This window comes from Chionomys nivalis, chromosome 2 (genome assembly GCF_950005125.1).
Source record: "Chionomys nivalis chromosome 2, mChiNiv1.1, whole genome shotgun sequence".
Lineage (NCBI taxonomy): Eukaryota > Metazoa > Chordata > Mammalia > Rodentia > Cricetidae > Chionomys > Chionomys nivalis.
The window spans coordinates 57084800-57100459 of record NC_080087.1 but is presented as its reverse complement, the minus strand read 5'-3'; the positions used below and the strand labels follow the sequence as shown (position 1 = coordinate 57100459).

Below are 15660 nucleotides of genomic sequence, written 5' to 3'. Positions count from 1 at the left end.
TAATACCCTGCCACTTGTCCCCAGGCACTTACAGAAAGTCAGGATTGGGACTTGGGGAACTTAGTCCCCCGATGATTAATGTCATAGTGATGTTAGGCTGTGTTTCTTGCGCGCATTGCAAAGGGAAATGCCTAATCCTTTTCAAAGGACTCATCTGTGTGTTTGTGCTGGATCCCGCCTTCGGGAGCCACGTAGAAGACATAGAACAGTGTCTCTACCTGGCCGTGGTCCTCGCAGAGAACGGGTCTGGGGTTTATTTTAGCTTTTCATCCCTCAGGAACTAACAGACCATTATTTTATAGGCCAAAGTAAAAGTGTCCAGTGGCTTCACAAAGCAGAATACTGCCAGAAAAAGTCCTCGGCCAAACCAGGATCTTCTTTTCCTCAGTTACTGTCTTTGCCTCTGACAAAAACATCCTTCCTTCTGCTCCTCAGAGCTGTCACCAGGGAAAATATGATGAGGGTGCTCAGTCCGGCAGAGGAAGATTGTCCTGACGATGGTCCTGAAAGGGCTGAAGCCACGGAGCAGTCTCAGAAGGGGGGAGGGTGGATACCCCGCCCTGTGTGACAGTTTATGGGATTCTCTTACTCAGTCACATGCCTGCTGGGAAGATGGCTGAGTACGAAGCTGTGGTGCCAAGTCTCTGTTGCCGTGTCCTGTTCTGCGTCCCAGGACAATCAGCGGTGTCTCCCCGGACAGCAGAGTTTCCTGTTGTCTGAGGCCTGTCGTGTTGATTTCCTTTAACTTTATCTCTGAGGATCCTTTTTTCTTTTTTTTTAAGATTTATCTATTTTTATTGTATGTGTTAGGAGTGTTGGCATACGTGTGTGGTTTATCACGTGTGGTTCCAGAAGAGGGCATCCGAGCCTCTGGAATTGGAGTTACAGACAGTTGTGAGCTGCCATGTGGATGCTAAGAAGTGAGCCCCAGTCCTTCTGAAGAGCAACCAGTGCTCTTAATTGGGTTCCCTGGACTCTGGTGCTCTGGGAAGACCTCCACTGATGACTGTGGAGACAGAATAATAATTACGTTAACAAGATATTCTGTGGGAGGCCAGGCGGTGGTGGTGCACGTCATTAATCATAGTACTTAGGAGGCAGAAGCAAGCGGATCTTTGTGTGTTCGAGGCCAACCTGGCCTACAAAGCAAATTCCAGGACAGCCAGGGCTACACAAAGAAACCCTATCTTGAGGGGGAAGAAAAATGGTGTTCTGTGGGAATTTGTTTTTGTATATGTTGTTGTTGTTTCAAAAAAGTTTGAAAGTCTAAGCCAGAGCTGTTGCACAGAGAAACCCTGTCTTGGGAAAACAAACAAACAAACAAAACCAAAAAAAAAAGTAGACTTGGTCCTCCACCATGGGATCTCCCTAAGCCCTGGCTGCCAAGTAAGATGAGTTCACCCCTGGGCTGATCAGGAGAACCGCAGAAGTACTGCCGTGTGCTTGGGGTGACCAGCTTGCTTGTCCAAAACCTAGACCAGAGCCCCATCCACACCATGGCTTGCTTAACAAGACCCACCAAAAACACCCCTGTGTGCCTTTGTTGGGGTCATTCCAGAGTACAAGATACCAGCTCCTTTGGGCTTGTTAGCCTTAGGATGCTGTGATAAGAACTAAGGTAAGCAGCTCCCCACGCTGACCTCGATTTCAGACCTGGGAGGCTTAGCCTGGGCTCTGCGCTCCAGCGAGCAGGGGGTGATGCAGCAGCCCGCAGCTTGCTTCCTGTCGGTTTCAGGACGCCCTTAAGAACTCTGGCTTTCTTTTCTCTTCTAGACCCTCACACTGACAGAAGACCTACAGAGAAAACCCTTTGCCAAATCTGCTCCCAGCAAGTGGACAGTGATACCGTTTACAGCTTGACACCTTCGTGAATCCCACGCCATTTTCCTAACCCAGCAGAGACTGTTAGCAGCCCTGGCCCTGGGTGAATCCATTACCCGTGGAACAGAACTCTATAATGTATGCAAAATCTAACTCTGAGTGACCTGCCAGCGAGGACAGCACCCTTCAGCACCCCCAGTTTTCCTTCCGAGCTCAGCGGGGTCCCCAAAGGCCATTCTCCAGTGCTCCACTATCATGGTGGTTTCTGAGATAGGTTAAGCTTTGTTTTGTGTTGGTTTCCCTGGGACCCTCTGAGTTTTTTACACATGGTAACTTGCAGTATTTTTCTGTTGAGAAGGTTAACCATCCCTCCCCTAGCACACTTAAAAACAGGAAAGCACCAGAACCAGTTCTCAGGCTGGCTTGGAGCATCACAAGCTTTTGAGCCCGCGGAACTCCACAAACTTAACATATTACATAAACTAAAGGGGGTTTTCTTTTTTCTTTTGTTTGGTAGAAAATTATCTTTTTAAAAAAAAACAAAAAAAAAACTGAACAATGGCACAATTGTTTGCTCTGCGTACCCGTCCAGAACTGAACTACGCGTAGGCAAAGCAAATGGAGGCAAGCATCTGACCCAGGAGTTTCCCATTCTGAGTCGGGGTGGTCTGTGGACAGGGACCCCAGGGTCCACCCTACAGCTGCCTGGTCAGTAAGGCTTTTGGTCTCGTCCTTCTCTGCAGCTAATGCAGTAGACAGTGTCTGCTCTTAGGAACCAGGACCTCTTCAGGAAAGTTCAGCTACTGCTCATTGCCAAATGCCACTAGGGGCTTAGTTTCAAGGAGAAGAGAAAAAAGGAATGTGAGCTGGTTTGCTTCATAGAAGGTAGGGGATTACTGGTGAGCCATTGGGTCATGCGGTGAGGAACGTACGAAATAGGCAAGCCAAGTCTGCACCAAGGCAGGTCCAACTTCACTGTTTTTGAAACATGCACATCTTTTGATTACTTTCAGCCTTGCTGTGTAGACTCTGATCTTTCTAGAAGTGTGTGAGTGACAGGCAATAGCATACAAGGTGATATATATATATATATAAGCTTAGGTTGTAATTGTACAGGTGACACTTGGAAATACAAGATAAGGCCATTTAAACTTTTTTTTTTCAAACTTTCTGCTTCTATGGATCTCATTTTTTGTTTTGTTTTCAAAAAGTTACGGTGCTGTATAGGTGCTTTCTGTTTAACCTGCAAAGTGTGAGTGTACTCGTGACACCTTTGATAGACAGTTGGGGACACCTTTGGTACGTAAGAAACTGGTGTGGTGATGCCCTGATTAGCACAGCATACACGCACTTCTCCAAAGTGATATACGAAGACTTTTCTTGCATAAAAAGCATTAGGCATATAAGTGTATAAATATATTTTATCATGTACAGTACAAAAATGGAACTTTCTGCATGGTGTTAGGAATGTGGGCTAATGTTCCAGCACGGTTTCCCTGCTTGAGTTCTCGCTGTTGCTCGCACTGTGGCAGTGGGCACCAACACAGGCGTGCCACCCAGTCCCTCGCACCCACCACCACCCCCCTTATGCACCTCTGCTTTCTAACTCCCCTGGGGGTGACATCGGTGGCAGTCACAGCTCCTAGCATAATGAGAGTTCCATTTGGTATTGTCACACGTCTTTCCTGCCTCGCCTGGATCATCACGTCTGAGCGATGGCCCTGTCGATTTCAGTGCGCCTTCTCCGGAATCCATACATTGTCACGCAGTTGTGGCTCTACTAGACCTCTAGCGCATTGCTTTATCCAAACTGCTCCGCGTTTATAGTCTTCATTTTTAAAGTCTGATTTTGAAAATGTGTGTAGTAGTCAGGTGGTCTGCTTGCCAGTGGGCCGTACCTACTTATTTCATTCCTTTACGGTGATGTTAGCCACTCCCTGACTCTTGAGGAGTCAGCTGTCCACGCAACCTGTGTCATTTCAGGCAGAAGGCTGGTGTCCTGGCTTCCCAGGGTGCTGCTTCCTTGGTGGGGTGCATGGGGGTGGCAGCTGAGGGAGCGGAGAGAGCTCAGGTACAAGGGAGAACCCCAAGTGCTTCCAACAGGAGGGCCCTGAGAATTCTCTCCCGAGCTTAAAGAAGATAGCTGCTGGACTGTGCAGTTTACAGGCGCTGGGAGTGAGAGAGGCAGCCCTCCAGTGTGTGTCGCTAGTTTGAAGATGCTGAACTCCTTTTCGACACGTAGCTTCTCATTTATTTTCTTTCCCAGTGTTCGTTGGATGTCAGGCACCAAGTTTCACAGAATGTCCTAGAAAGAGATTATAAGTTGAGGCCAGGGCAGGCTCAGCAGATCAGAAAAGCAGAGGCAAAATGTTTGGCTATAATTTACTTTGTAAAATAATACAGACAGAGTCTACACAGGGGATGTGTGGAGAGCTGAGGCCTGCCAGACCCAGGACCCTTGCACACCCACCCTCAGGGGCCCCACACAGACAGGCCACGCTCCCCTAAGAAGCCCAATTCTATGGCAGTCAGAATCCACAGAGGTAAGGCCCGGTCCTCTGCACCTGCTGTGGGAACCCTGCTTTCATTGTCTGCCGAGTAGCAGAGAATCTGAGCAGATGAGCGCATGACCTCCCAGGCTGGGCCAGCTTCCGTGATGGCATCCTGATGAGAAATGGCTGTGTGAACCTTCGTAGGGAGTCCGGTCCACTGGTGACAGGCAGTAGACAGCAGGGTGCCGACTGTTGAAGACTAAAGCACTCTCGGGCTCCGTGGTTCTCTTCATCACCAAAGCTAGAGACAAGCATATGCAAGCCCTCTCCATCCTGGCGCTGGGCTCCTTACTGAGAGATCTGAGGTGGGCTTCCCCATGTCCTCTGCACGTAATGGCTGCTGAAGCCCATGGGATTTTGTTCCTAAGTCTCCTGCTAATGGAGGATCATGCACACGGGTGGAGCACAAAACCTTGTTTTTAGGTTGACGATCAGCATCGTGCGTGCTGCTGTCCCAGCCAGAGGAGAGGACATCTTGGCTCACTTCCCAGGAGAGGCTATGTCCCTTCTCAGGTGTGACTTCAACCTACTTCCAACCTGCGTACAGGTTCAAAGTCACAGGGACAGCAACTTTGCCTTTTCCTAAGGAGCGCCAGCTGCTGAATGAACAAGCAGCATTTGAGTCTTTTGGAAAAGCCTTTCAAGAGTAAAACAGAGAAAAAGCAAGCCTTCCACCTGTCCCTTGGACTGAGGGGACACAGAGACAGTTCCTTTTCTCTCTAAAAACCAAAGGTGATATAGAATGGGTTCCCTTTTTCTTGATGTTTCTGGGGGACAGCATATGATCAGGCACAATAATGTTCTTTTTTCAATTAAAAGCAGACCTTTTGTAGAAAAGCAATCACGGGTACAGGGGTACAGTGAAGTCAGCTGTGGGAGCGGGGACAGCAAGGGCCCAGGCCATGAGATAGGAAGGATGTCTTGTGGGATCTTGTCAAACATGACCTGACGAGAGTGTGTGGCATTTTAACTAAATCCTCAGTGTGTAACAGGCAGATTAGATGAATGAAGCATTTTCTCTTGTTGAGTTTTATGCATTTGTATTTTTCTTTCATGAGTTACGATTACAAGGCCTCTGCCACACTCCAGGAATATTTATGCAGCTGGTAAAAAAAAATGTGTGTGTCTGGTCACTTATTTCTCTAAAATGATCTCCTTGCCTGGCAATCAGCCTTGTATGCTTGCCCTAGCACACCGTGTATGTGGGAAGTGTGCACGGATGTGAGGGAGGCCAGAAGAACTGCGAAATGTCTTGTGCATTCGGGCTTCACGTGGTTAACTTTTTTTTTTTTAAGAAAAAAAAAGTTGCATGAATGAAAAAATAACTCTGTATACAGTTTCTGTAAAAATGGCTTATCTGTTTTGATTTCTTGCTTCTGCCCCGCACAAACTAGAATTTAGTGTGGCGTGTGGCCATATTCAAACACCTAAGAAGCAGTTCGTCGTTGGGTTTGAAGCAGCTCATCCTCGCAAAGCTACCACTGTTGTGCTGCATTCTGAGTCCTGAGGACCTTGTCTACTACTTTGCCATGAATTAGCCCTACCACCTTTCTTCTCAAGGATCAACCAGTTTGATTTGCAAAACTGCCCCTTTCCAGTGAAATGGAGACGCTTACTTCCCTGGTGTCTGTAGATATTGCCTGTGTATTCCATTTACAACCATAATCTAGTTTGTAAAAGCAATGGTGACGCATGTAAATAAAGCATTGATGACACTCTACTCCCTGCCCAGCTGTCTCTGTCGTCCTCGCTGCCCTGTGGCAGTCTTCCTGTGAGGTCACTTCCCAGGCTAGGAGAGGCAGAGACCTGTGAGGCTGTTACACTTCTCCATCCCACTTTTGACCTCCACAGCCAAGCAGACAGTTGAATACAGCACATTTACAGAGTTGTTCACGCTGGCTAATGGCCGGACTTGGGGTGTGCTGAGTTACGAAGTCCCAGAGAAGCTGTTAAGTGTGAAGGCAAGAGTCAGACTCTGCCCTAACGGAATGACTGAAGCAGTCCTCCTCCCATGAGTCCAGTGAATATCCACTGGTCATATCAGGGCCCTCCTGCACATGGAGGCGAACCTCCAGACTGGTAGCAGCAGAACCAACACTATCTACACTCACTCCTGGTTTTGTCAGTGCTGCTGGGGGGAACAGAACATTGCAAGACTATCCTTAGTTGTCTCTATCTTTTCTTTAATTAATATGCATGTTATAAAAATCACTGCACTTGGAGAAACCCCCAAGAACTAGTTTAAAGGTCACAAGACATAGCCTGGTTTATCTTTGGGTTTAAGGAGGCGGAAGGTTTGCAGGTTGGGCTCTTGGGGTAAGCCCTGCCTCGAGTCTGTTTCTCTCCTGTTACTGAACCTTTACAAAGGGAAAGAAAGTCCTTGTATCCTCTGGCATCCAAGTGGGAAAGGCATTTTCTCCTGACATAGCATCCCTGATTGTGTTCCCAAAAGATGAAAGAGACCTCTAATGCCAGTTGCTACAAGACTTAAGTTCTCAAAGCCAACAAACAGTTGAAATCCCTTCAATGATCACTAAGTTTCTGTATGGCAGTAGCCAAACCTTGTGACAGCCTCAGGAGAGCTCTATGACCTGGCCCCAGCCTTGCCTGTGATATGCACTAGGTGTGTTGTGTCCCTGCTGTGCCCCCAAATCAGAGGCAGGGCCAGGTAACAGGTCCTGCTTCCAATCTGATGTAAAAGAAAAGTCCCTATGAATCTGATTCATACTCAGGTAGTCTGGGCAAGGCTTTCAGCCATGGGCTCTGTGGACACACACCATCCAAATCATTCCACAACTGCAGGTCAGTGGCCAGTGGCATTCCTAGCCAGTAACCAAACTCACAAACACAGCCACTCCTGGAAGCAGGGGGAGTAGGGAGGCAGCTTGTGGTGGGGGACCCGCCCATGGTGCTCTGGGTATCTTTCACCTTGGGGTGGTGGGCACGAGCAGGCATAGGGGTGAGGAAGGAACACTGTGGGACACGCTCCATTGGAGAGAGCAATGGTACTGGACCAGGAGCCACACTCTCAGGACTGGAGGAACAGTTTCTTCTAGATTTTCCTTATCGAGAACAGAAGTTGAAGGCTGAAGAGATGGCTCAGGAGTTAAGAGCACTGGCTGCTCATCCAGGGGACCTGCTTTGATTCCCAGCACCCACATGGTAATTCCTGTTCCAGGGGTTCTAACACCTGGCCTCTTGAGATACCAGACATGCACATACATGGTACATGTTCAGGCATGCAGGGAAAACGTCCATACACAAAAATAACCATTTAAAGAGAATGCAGAAGTTTAATGCTGTCAGCGTGAAAACCTGAAGAATAAGTTGTGTGCGTATGAGGTTCTGCCTAGGGGCTGGCATGTGGTAATAGCTCAGCTGTTTCTCCTCGTTCTCTGAAGATTTAGTGCAGGAAGCATGTCCCCATGCATCTGAAGAGAAGATCTCGGTGCCTTTCTTGGGTTGGCACAGACTGTGGTTCATTCATCTGCAGCACCTACTACGTGCCAGGCATCCTGCTTTCCATAGTAAGATGAGCTAAAGGGGCCAAACTGAAATGTTCACCCCGGCTGAGTCCCTGAGGGAATTCCACAAGTGATACAGAAGAGGGGGACACAGTAGCCTGAGAGCTGAACCAACAGAGGAAGGACAGACAGCTGGGCTCTCTGACATCAGAACTCAGGCGACAAGAGAAGGTTAAGACTGGCTCAGGAGAGAGTGACTAGTGGGCATACTTGGGACTTGGTGTACTCCATGAAACAGGAACTCCAGCGAGAAAAATAGGCTGCCAGAAATTCCAGACCAAGGAGCTCCGCCTCTTCAATAGAGCGGGAGCCAGCAGGGCAGTGACCTGAACAGAGTTGACCTTTAGAAAGGCAGAGAGCCCAGGGTGTGCTCTGGTGGAGTCTAGGAGGGTGAAGTAAGGAGAAGCCATAATAACTGGAGAGCTGTTTCAGCATGGCCCCCACAGGACAACTGTTTCTGTGGTCCATCAGAGTAGTGGAGAAAACTACCTCAGGTCTCCAGTGACTGCAGTATCAATCTCTCACATCCCTCTTCCTAGTAGACTCAATGCAAAGGCGGTGGGGGGAAAGGGTTTTGCTTTCAGTAGTTCTTTTTGAGGAGGGGGTGGTTTGAGACAGGGTTTCTCTATGTAACAGTCCTGGCTGTCCTGGAACTCTGTGGACCAGGCTGGCCTTGAACACAGAGACCCCCGTGCCTCTGCCTCCCAAGTGCTGGAATCAAAGGCGCGCGCCACCTTTCAGCCCTTCTTTCAGTAGTTCTTGTATTCTAGTGTGACTTATCCAAGGAGGAGTGGGTCGTTACTTGTATGAAGATAGCAGCAAAGGCATGGAGGTGGGCCGGCTTTGACGCCAGGACTGGAGCAGGAGTATACAGCTGGTGGAGGGTGCTGGGGACTAGAAGTGAAGATAGTGAGATAGCTGCAGTTTCCGTGCTGTGACCGTGACCGCCAGGTGACTGGTGCAGTTGCAACCCTATGTCCTCATAGCCTGGTTTCCTTAACTCCTGCCCACATCTTAGATACTACAATAAGGAAGTACCTGATCAGAACAAAGGAATACTATACAGCCATTCAAACAACAATCATGAAAGCTATCTACACGGAAAATGTTCCTATCAAGTACTCTTAGAAATGTGTGTTTGTAACCTTACATACTTATATAAGAAAAAATAAAATCCAGAATTCAAATAGTATGTACTGATATAAAACTGGCTGGAGAGAAAAAAATGCAAGGTAAAATATAAAAGTAGAAATAATTCCTGTCGCCGGGCCGTGGTGGTACATGCCTTTAATCCTAGCACTCGGGAAGCAGAGGCATGCGAATCTGTGAGTACGAGGCCAGCCTGGTCTACAAGAGCTAGTTCCTGGACAGGCTTAAAGCTATAGAGAAGCCCTGTCTCAAAAAACCAAATAAAAAAAAAAAGAAAAAATCAGAAGAGAAATAATTCTTGTCCTGGCTTCTCTGTGAGCCACAGCACCTAGTAGGATTCTGCTGTAGTAGTACCATGATTGATTTAAACCAGGCTCCCCCGTGGGTAGACGTGACACTGGATTGCCCCCAGCCATTCCTTGTTCTCAACAGCCAGCATTACAACAGATAATTTTATACATATGTTACGTCACACATGTTCCAGGAATCCTGGAGGACTAATGCCCAAGTGTGAAATTTCCGAGCCAAAAGATATATGGATAGTAATTGTAACAGAAGCTGGCCCAACTACCCTCCAGTGGACCAGCCGGTTCCCAGCACACAGTGAGAATCTGTTTCCTCACCAACTCATAATTTTAGTATTTTAAAAATATAGTTGTGAACTGCGTCATGCCCCCCTCCACTGGAAACTTCTTAAGGCCACACCTATGCAAGGCAAGAGTCAAATGGGTCTCAAGGGACAAGTGAGGATAAAGGTGGCCGTCTCAAGGGATGCTCCTGAGCCACACGACACAGCTAGAAAGGGGAAGGGAAGCTGTCCTGACGCTCGTGTGATTTCTGTGCCCCACCGGGAAGTCTCTAGCTGCCAACCTGTCATCCAGTCTGGCCACAGTCTCCTCCCCTCACGCCACCAGCTTGGACTGCATTGCCTCAGGGTCAGCAGCCTAACCTCCCAGCTGGCTTCCCTCATCTCCCAGAATTCCAGAGGGACGCCATTACCCAAGAGAAACAAGTCTGGTCTCTTTGGCTGCAAACAGCACACGCAGACTTATTTGCAGTGAGATTACGCAAGCAGATGGAAGATTGCACTGCCGTGTTTGAGAGATGAGCGCTGCTGGGGGCCGGCCTGCCAGCCTCTGAGCAAACCTGTTTCCAAAGGTTCTGCAAGGTGTTCTAAGGCTAGGAGCCCTCAGGCGCTCACTGGTTGCTCTTCCCAGTAGGAGGGGGCGTTGTTATCCAAAGGAGACATTCTCACACCTTCCCACTGCCAATCCTGTGGGTTGGTGACACAGACAGGGACAAGATGCTGGGGTAGGAATGCGCCACACACACCTCTGCAGATGGCAAAGCTGGAGTCAGCAGGGAGGTCTGCCTTGAAATAGGACCGCATCCTCTTCAGCCTTGCCCTGCCAAGCTCCAACAAAAAGATGATTAATGTCCTTAGTGAAATGGAAGCCAGGCTGAAGGACCATGCAGATGACATGCGTGTGCCCAGATGTGTCTACATACCCTTCAAGCAAGTTCTGAGCAAACACTTCATCCAAGTCTCCAGACTCTCCATGAGTGGATGATCGTTTTTACCATATAAAAGCATTCAAGGCAGAGGCAGGCAGATCTCTATGAGTTCAAGGCCAGCCTGGTCTACAGATCGAGTTCCAGAACAGCCAAGGCTACACAGAGAAACCCTGTCTCGAAAAACAAAAAGCAAACAAAAACCATACAGCAAAATGAATCAGACATTAATGAATCCATTTGAATAATTTGATTACATGCTAATGAAGAATGAGAGGTGGCCACTTTTAAGATGTCTCCACTCCCCTTTTCTGTGATGTTCTCTGGGATGTTGGTGAGAGCCACATTCACAGTAGTGAATTCCTTCCTCCATGCTGTGTGCTGTCGAATCATAGTCAAGATCCAAGACTCAAAAGTCCTGGAAAAGAACATCAAATGATATATTTCTCGTCCTGGCTCTGCCTCCACAACCATGTTCCCTCAATGTGCTGGACAATTTTATGTCAACCTGATACAAGTCACTGGAGTCACTGGAGAGGAAAAAGTCTCAGTTGAGAAAATGATCCATAAGATCAGACTGTAGGCAAGCTGTCGAAAATTTTGTTAATTAGTGATTGATGGGGAGGGCCCAACCCATTGTGGGTGGTGCCACTCCCAGGCTGGTGGTCCTGAGTTTTATAAGAAAGCAGGCTGAGCAAGTCATGAGGAGCAAGCAAGTAAGCAGCACCCCTCCATGGTCTCTGCATCAGCTCCTGGCTGCAGGTTCCTGCCCTGTTTGAATTCATGCCTCCTTCAACGGTGAACAATGGCATGGACGGATAAGCCAAGTCAAACCTTTTCTCCCCAGTTGTGTGTTCATGGTGCTTCATCATAGCACTAGTCATGCTAAGACACTGCGTAAATCAATACAACGTCCCCAGGAGCCAGTCTCTCCATCCGCAAAGTCTACTCCATGAGCATCTCTTACTTCATAAGGTGGTCATAGTGAGCCACAAATGGAGCACAAGCATGTGGGGCACACTCACAAATGGAGCGCGCGCACACACGTGGAGCACACATAGATGGAACACACAGGTGGAGCACGCACAGAGATAGAGCACACACACGTGGAGCACACACAAATGGAGCACACATAGATTAACACACAGGTGGAGCACACACAAACAAATAGAGCACACACACAGATGGAGCACACACACGGAGCACACGCAAATAAATGAAGCACACAGATGGAGCACACACACAAATGGAACACACACACAAATGGAGCACACAGAGATGGAGCGCACAGACTTGTATTCAACTCTTTGAGTGAGGAAGTTGTTGAATGGCAATATGTTAAATTTCCAGAAGGAAAACTGGGGCAAAGATGGAAAGGAGGATGAAGTTGAGGATGGGAACAAAGATGAAGACGAGGGTAGCAGAGATAGAACTGGGAAGGATAGAGGAAATGGAGATGGGGCGAAGACAGAGATGGAGACAGGAGGATAGAGGGGCTGGAAATAGAAATAGGCTATGAGGATGAGAATAGAGAAAATGGGGACACAGAGGTGAGGGTAGAGAAGACAGGATGGAGGTAGGAAGGAGGACAGAGGAGATGGAGGTGGGGACACGGAGGTGAGGGTAGAGAAGACAGGATGGAGGTAAGGAGGACAGAGGAGGTGGAGATGGGGAGATAGGGACAGGAGGAGAGATGAAATGGGGTGCGCAGAGCATGTGTGTTGTCAGGAATGGGTGAGTGCTTGTCTATGGCGTCTGTTTCAGAAGAGGTGGTGCACTCTGCCCAGATCCCAAGTCCTGTACTCTGCTTGTCACTGCATGAAATCTCTCCAGTTTCAGTTCCAAAGAAGTTAAATAGAATAGGATCCCATGGCAGCTATATTTGTCTTTTTATTGCAGAGACAAAATACTTTGCAAAAGCAATCTAATGGGAAAAGTCGATTTCGGCTCACAGTTTAGGCATGGCGACAGGACCGTGATGGTCGGGTCCCATCTGCAGTCGGAAGCAGATAAAGGTACTTTCTCTCTTTTATTAGTCAGGTCTTCCCACCTCAGTTTACCCGATCTAGATAACCCTTCGTAGGCATGTACAGGGTTATCTGCTAGGTGACACAAGGTCCTGTCAAGCTGACAATATATTAATCATCACAGTGGCCCAAATGGATTATCTGCCTGATGCAGAGATGAAGTCAGAAAGATTTGTTTACTAGTGTGAGGGAGGCAGAGAAGGGCACATACTGAAACACACCCATGTAATGAAGGGAAACTGTCCTCGTGTGTGTGTGTGTGTGTGTGTGTGTGTGTGTGTGTATGTCCCTCTGATGTTGCTGTCTCCAGGATGGGCCCTGATGGACCACTTCCTGCCCACAGCACAGTTGGCCCTGCTGGTGTTTAAGGAAGAATATAATTAAAGAGGACTACTGGGGTAGCTTAAGCTTTAATTGCTATGTTTATGCCTCCCTGAGCAAAGGGTTCAGGCCTCCTCCCTGAGGCCTGGCTATGTCCAAGGCTGGCTCCACCTCTGGAGGAATACAGCTGTCTTCCCTGAGTGCTGCAGGTCATCCATGCCTGGTTTAGTCCTGTGTGCTGCAGGTCATCCATGCCTGGTTTAGTCCAAGTGGGTTCTTCACGGTGCAAGCATCTGCTAACTAGAGAATTCCAACCAAAGGAAGTGGTCTGCTGGTGAGCGGTCTGTGAATGGAAAAACAGCCAACCCTTGGTGAGGACATGTGGCCTCAACCCGGGGGCCCATGCTGCTGTGAGAAGCAAGGGGACTCAGATAGAGCTGTGGTCAGGGAGCTTTCGCTCCTCCGAGTTGAAGGCCCTTGTCTGTCTCCTGAGGGAAAAGAATGCCTTGCTTGAGGAATCTGACAAGAGTTAGGGCTAGTGTGTACAGCTCGCCTATGTAACTACTGACCCTATCAGTCAACGTGGGTTCCTGAGGACCTACTGTGTGCTGGTATTAGAGTCAATGAGGAGAGTTTAAGCGGTTTTTTGTTTTGTTTTATTTTTGTTTTTTTAAATAGTCCAAACTCTGAGGAAAGAAAAGAAAGGCAACAGATGAGAAGCAGATGATGTGTGGTCTCAGGCAGGTTACTTAAACCCTGAGCTTCTATTATCTGAAATATAGAGGTAGACATTTTATCCTGTCTCATGTTATTGTGAGGATTACAAGAGACGTTGCAAGGGTAGCCTTCTAGCTTGGTACATAGTAGGGGCTTGGTAAAATCAGCACTATTTCTGAGTCCAGAAGGACTTCTCAGTCAGCCCCTCATCACAGACCGTGGCATCGGGAATCTAAAATGTTTTTGCTCTCCCCGCACCAGAGACAAAAGAGAGCAGAGTCTTCAGTGTGTGGTGTCTAGATGGTGTGTGCCAGGGAGGCGTGAGGGAGTTGGCTAAGAAGGCAACAAACTTGGGCCATAAGGAATAAAGCAGAATCCAACAGAGGCCAATGTCAACCTCTGAGGGCATTGCCTGCCACAATTCCGAAAACCCTGAAGTTTAGATATCTCAGTCAAAGGTGAAAATGCCAGCTCATTTTAGGCTTCTGTAGGACAAAATGTCCACATCTTAAATCTGGAACCTATAAATGTTTGGTCGTGCAGCAAGGGGAGATTAAGGGTTAACCACACAGCCTTATTAAAAATAAGATGATCTCGGTGGCCCCGCTGTCATCACAAAGGTTCTGAAATGGAGGAGAGGAACTGGAGTGGAAGCCATAAAAAAGGCAGTGGAAGAAGGGCTTGCCAGCATGTTGGTACTGAAGACGGGGGAGGGGCGGCAAACGCAGGATGAAGACGACCAGAAAGGGGCTGCCACCTCTTTGGTTTCAGCTCAGCGAGAGCAGCCCTGGTCTTCAGACATCCAAAACCATAAGATGGCAAACCTGTGTGGGCTTAACTTACTATGTTGGTGGTAATTTGTACAGGTAGCAATAGGAAACTCATGTTCTCTTTTCCAACCTGGACCCTATGTCACTAGATGTGGGTGCCTCCTGTGTCCACACTGGTCATGGAGTCTAGTGTGGCCTGTGGGCTGTCATCCCGTGTCATTTGTCTCTTCATTCAGTCGGGGGCTCAGACAACTATTGAGCGAGAATTCTGGGCATCGAGGGCATTCAGAGATCTGTGAACCACAGCCTGATGTCCGAAGGATCTCTAGCATGTTAATCCTGTGGGTCTGGGCCACTTGGCTCCTCCTGGAAACCCAGGTAAGGGAAAGGGCTCTTCCAGGAGCCTTCCCACTAGAAGAGTGACCCCCCAAACCCATGCCAGCTAGGAAGGAACACACAGAGCAGGCCCATACTTTCTACCAGGGAAGCATGGCCCAGGCAAGTCCACATGCTTAGAGTCATACCTTTTTGACCTGGTTTCTCTCAGTTGGCATAAAGGATGCAGTCATGATGAACCAACCCTGAAATCATCAAAAAATAAAAATAAAAATAAAAGCATGAGCTCACAGAAGGCCGTAGAGCCTGCTTCTTACAAAGGAAATGAAAGACTTCCAAGGTCATGGGATACTGTTGTCTTCTTGAGGACATGCCGTGTTACAGTGCTTTCCCTAGTTGAATCTCTTTAGCTTTCAAATAACTTCAAGAGAAAAAAAAAGCCTGTCTTCTCCTTTCGTTTCTTCCTTCCTTCCTCCCTCTCTCCCTTCCTTCCTCCCTCTCTCCCTTCCTTCCCCCTCCCTCTCTTCCTTCTTTCCTTTCATCCTTTCCTTTCCTCCCTCCCTTCCTTCCTTTTTTCCTTCCTTCCTATCTATCTTGGGCATGGAATTTGGGGCCATGAATGCTAGGACAAGCGTTTATCGCTGAGCCACATCTCCGCATGAGAAGCAGGTACTTGCTCTTGACGATTAAGGTGTCCAAAGTTCAAAGACAGCGGTATAGGTCCAAAGTCAATTCATCCCCTTTAGCTAGATTATTCCTATTTTCAACCAAGATTCTGTTTTTCAAGTTTACAGACATCGATAAGTGCCCAGTGCAAGGGTGTTGATCTCTGTAATCTACACATTGAAAATCTAATTTTACCCAAACGAGTGACAGGGTGGCCAAAAAGAGCCCAGGTCCAAGTTTAAATCTGCCTTCCCTTGCGGCTGCA

The 15660-nt window shown here is 48.1% G+C and overlaps 1 protein-coding gene across 2 annotated transcripts in view; it reads left to right on the top strand.

Annotated features, from left to right (window-relative positions):
- Foxo3 (forkhead box O3) overlaps nt 1-6087 on the top strand; it is a 92258-nt gene extending 86171 nt beyond the window's left edge. For both annotated transcript variants that reach the window (XM_057759431.1, XM_057759441.1), the window contains exon 4: nt 1774-6087. The gene's annotated coding sequence lies outside the window, so the exon portion shown is untranslated. The remainder of the gene's footprint in view (nt 1-1773) is intronic.
- The last annotated feature ends 9573 nt before the right edge of the window (nt 6088-15660 follow it).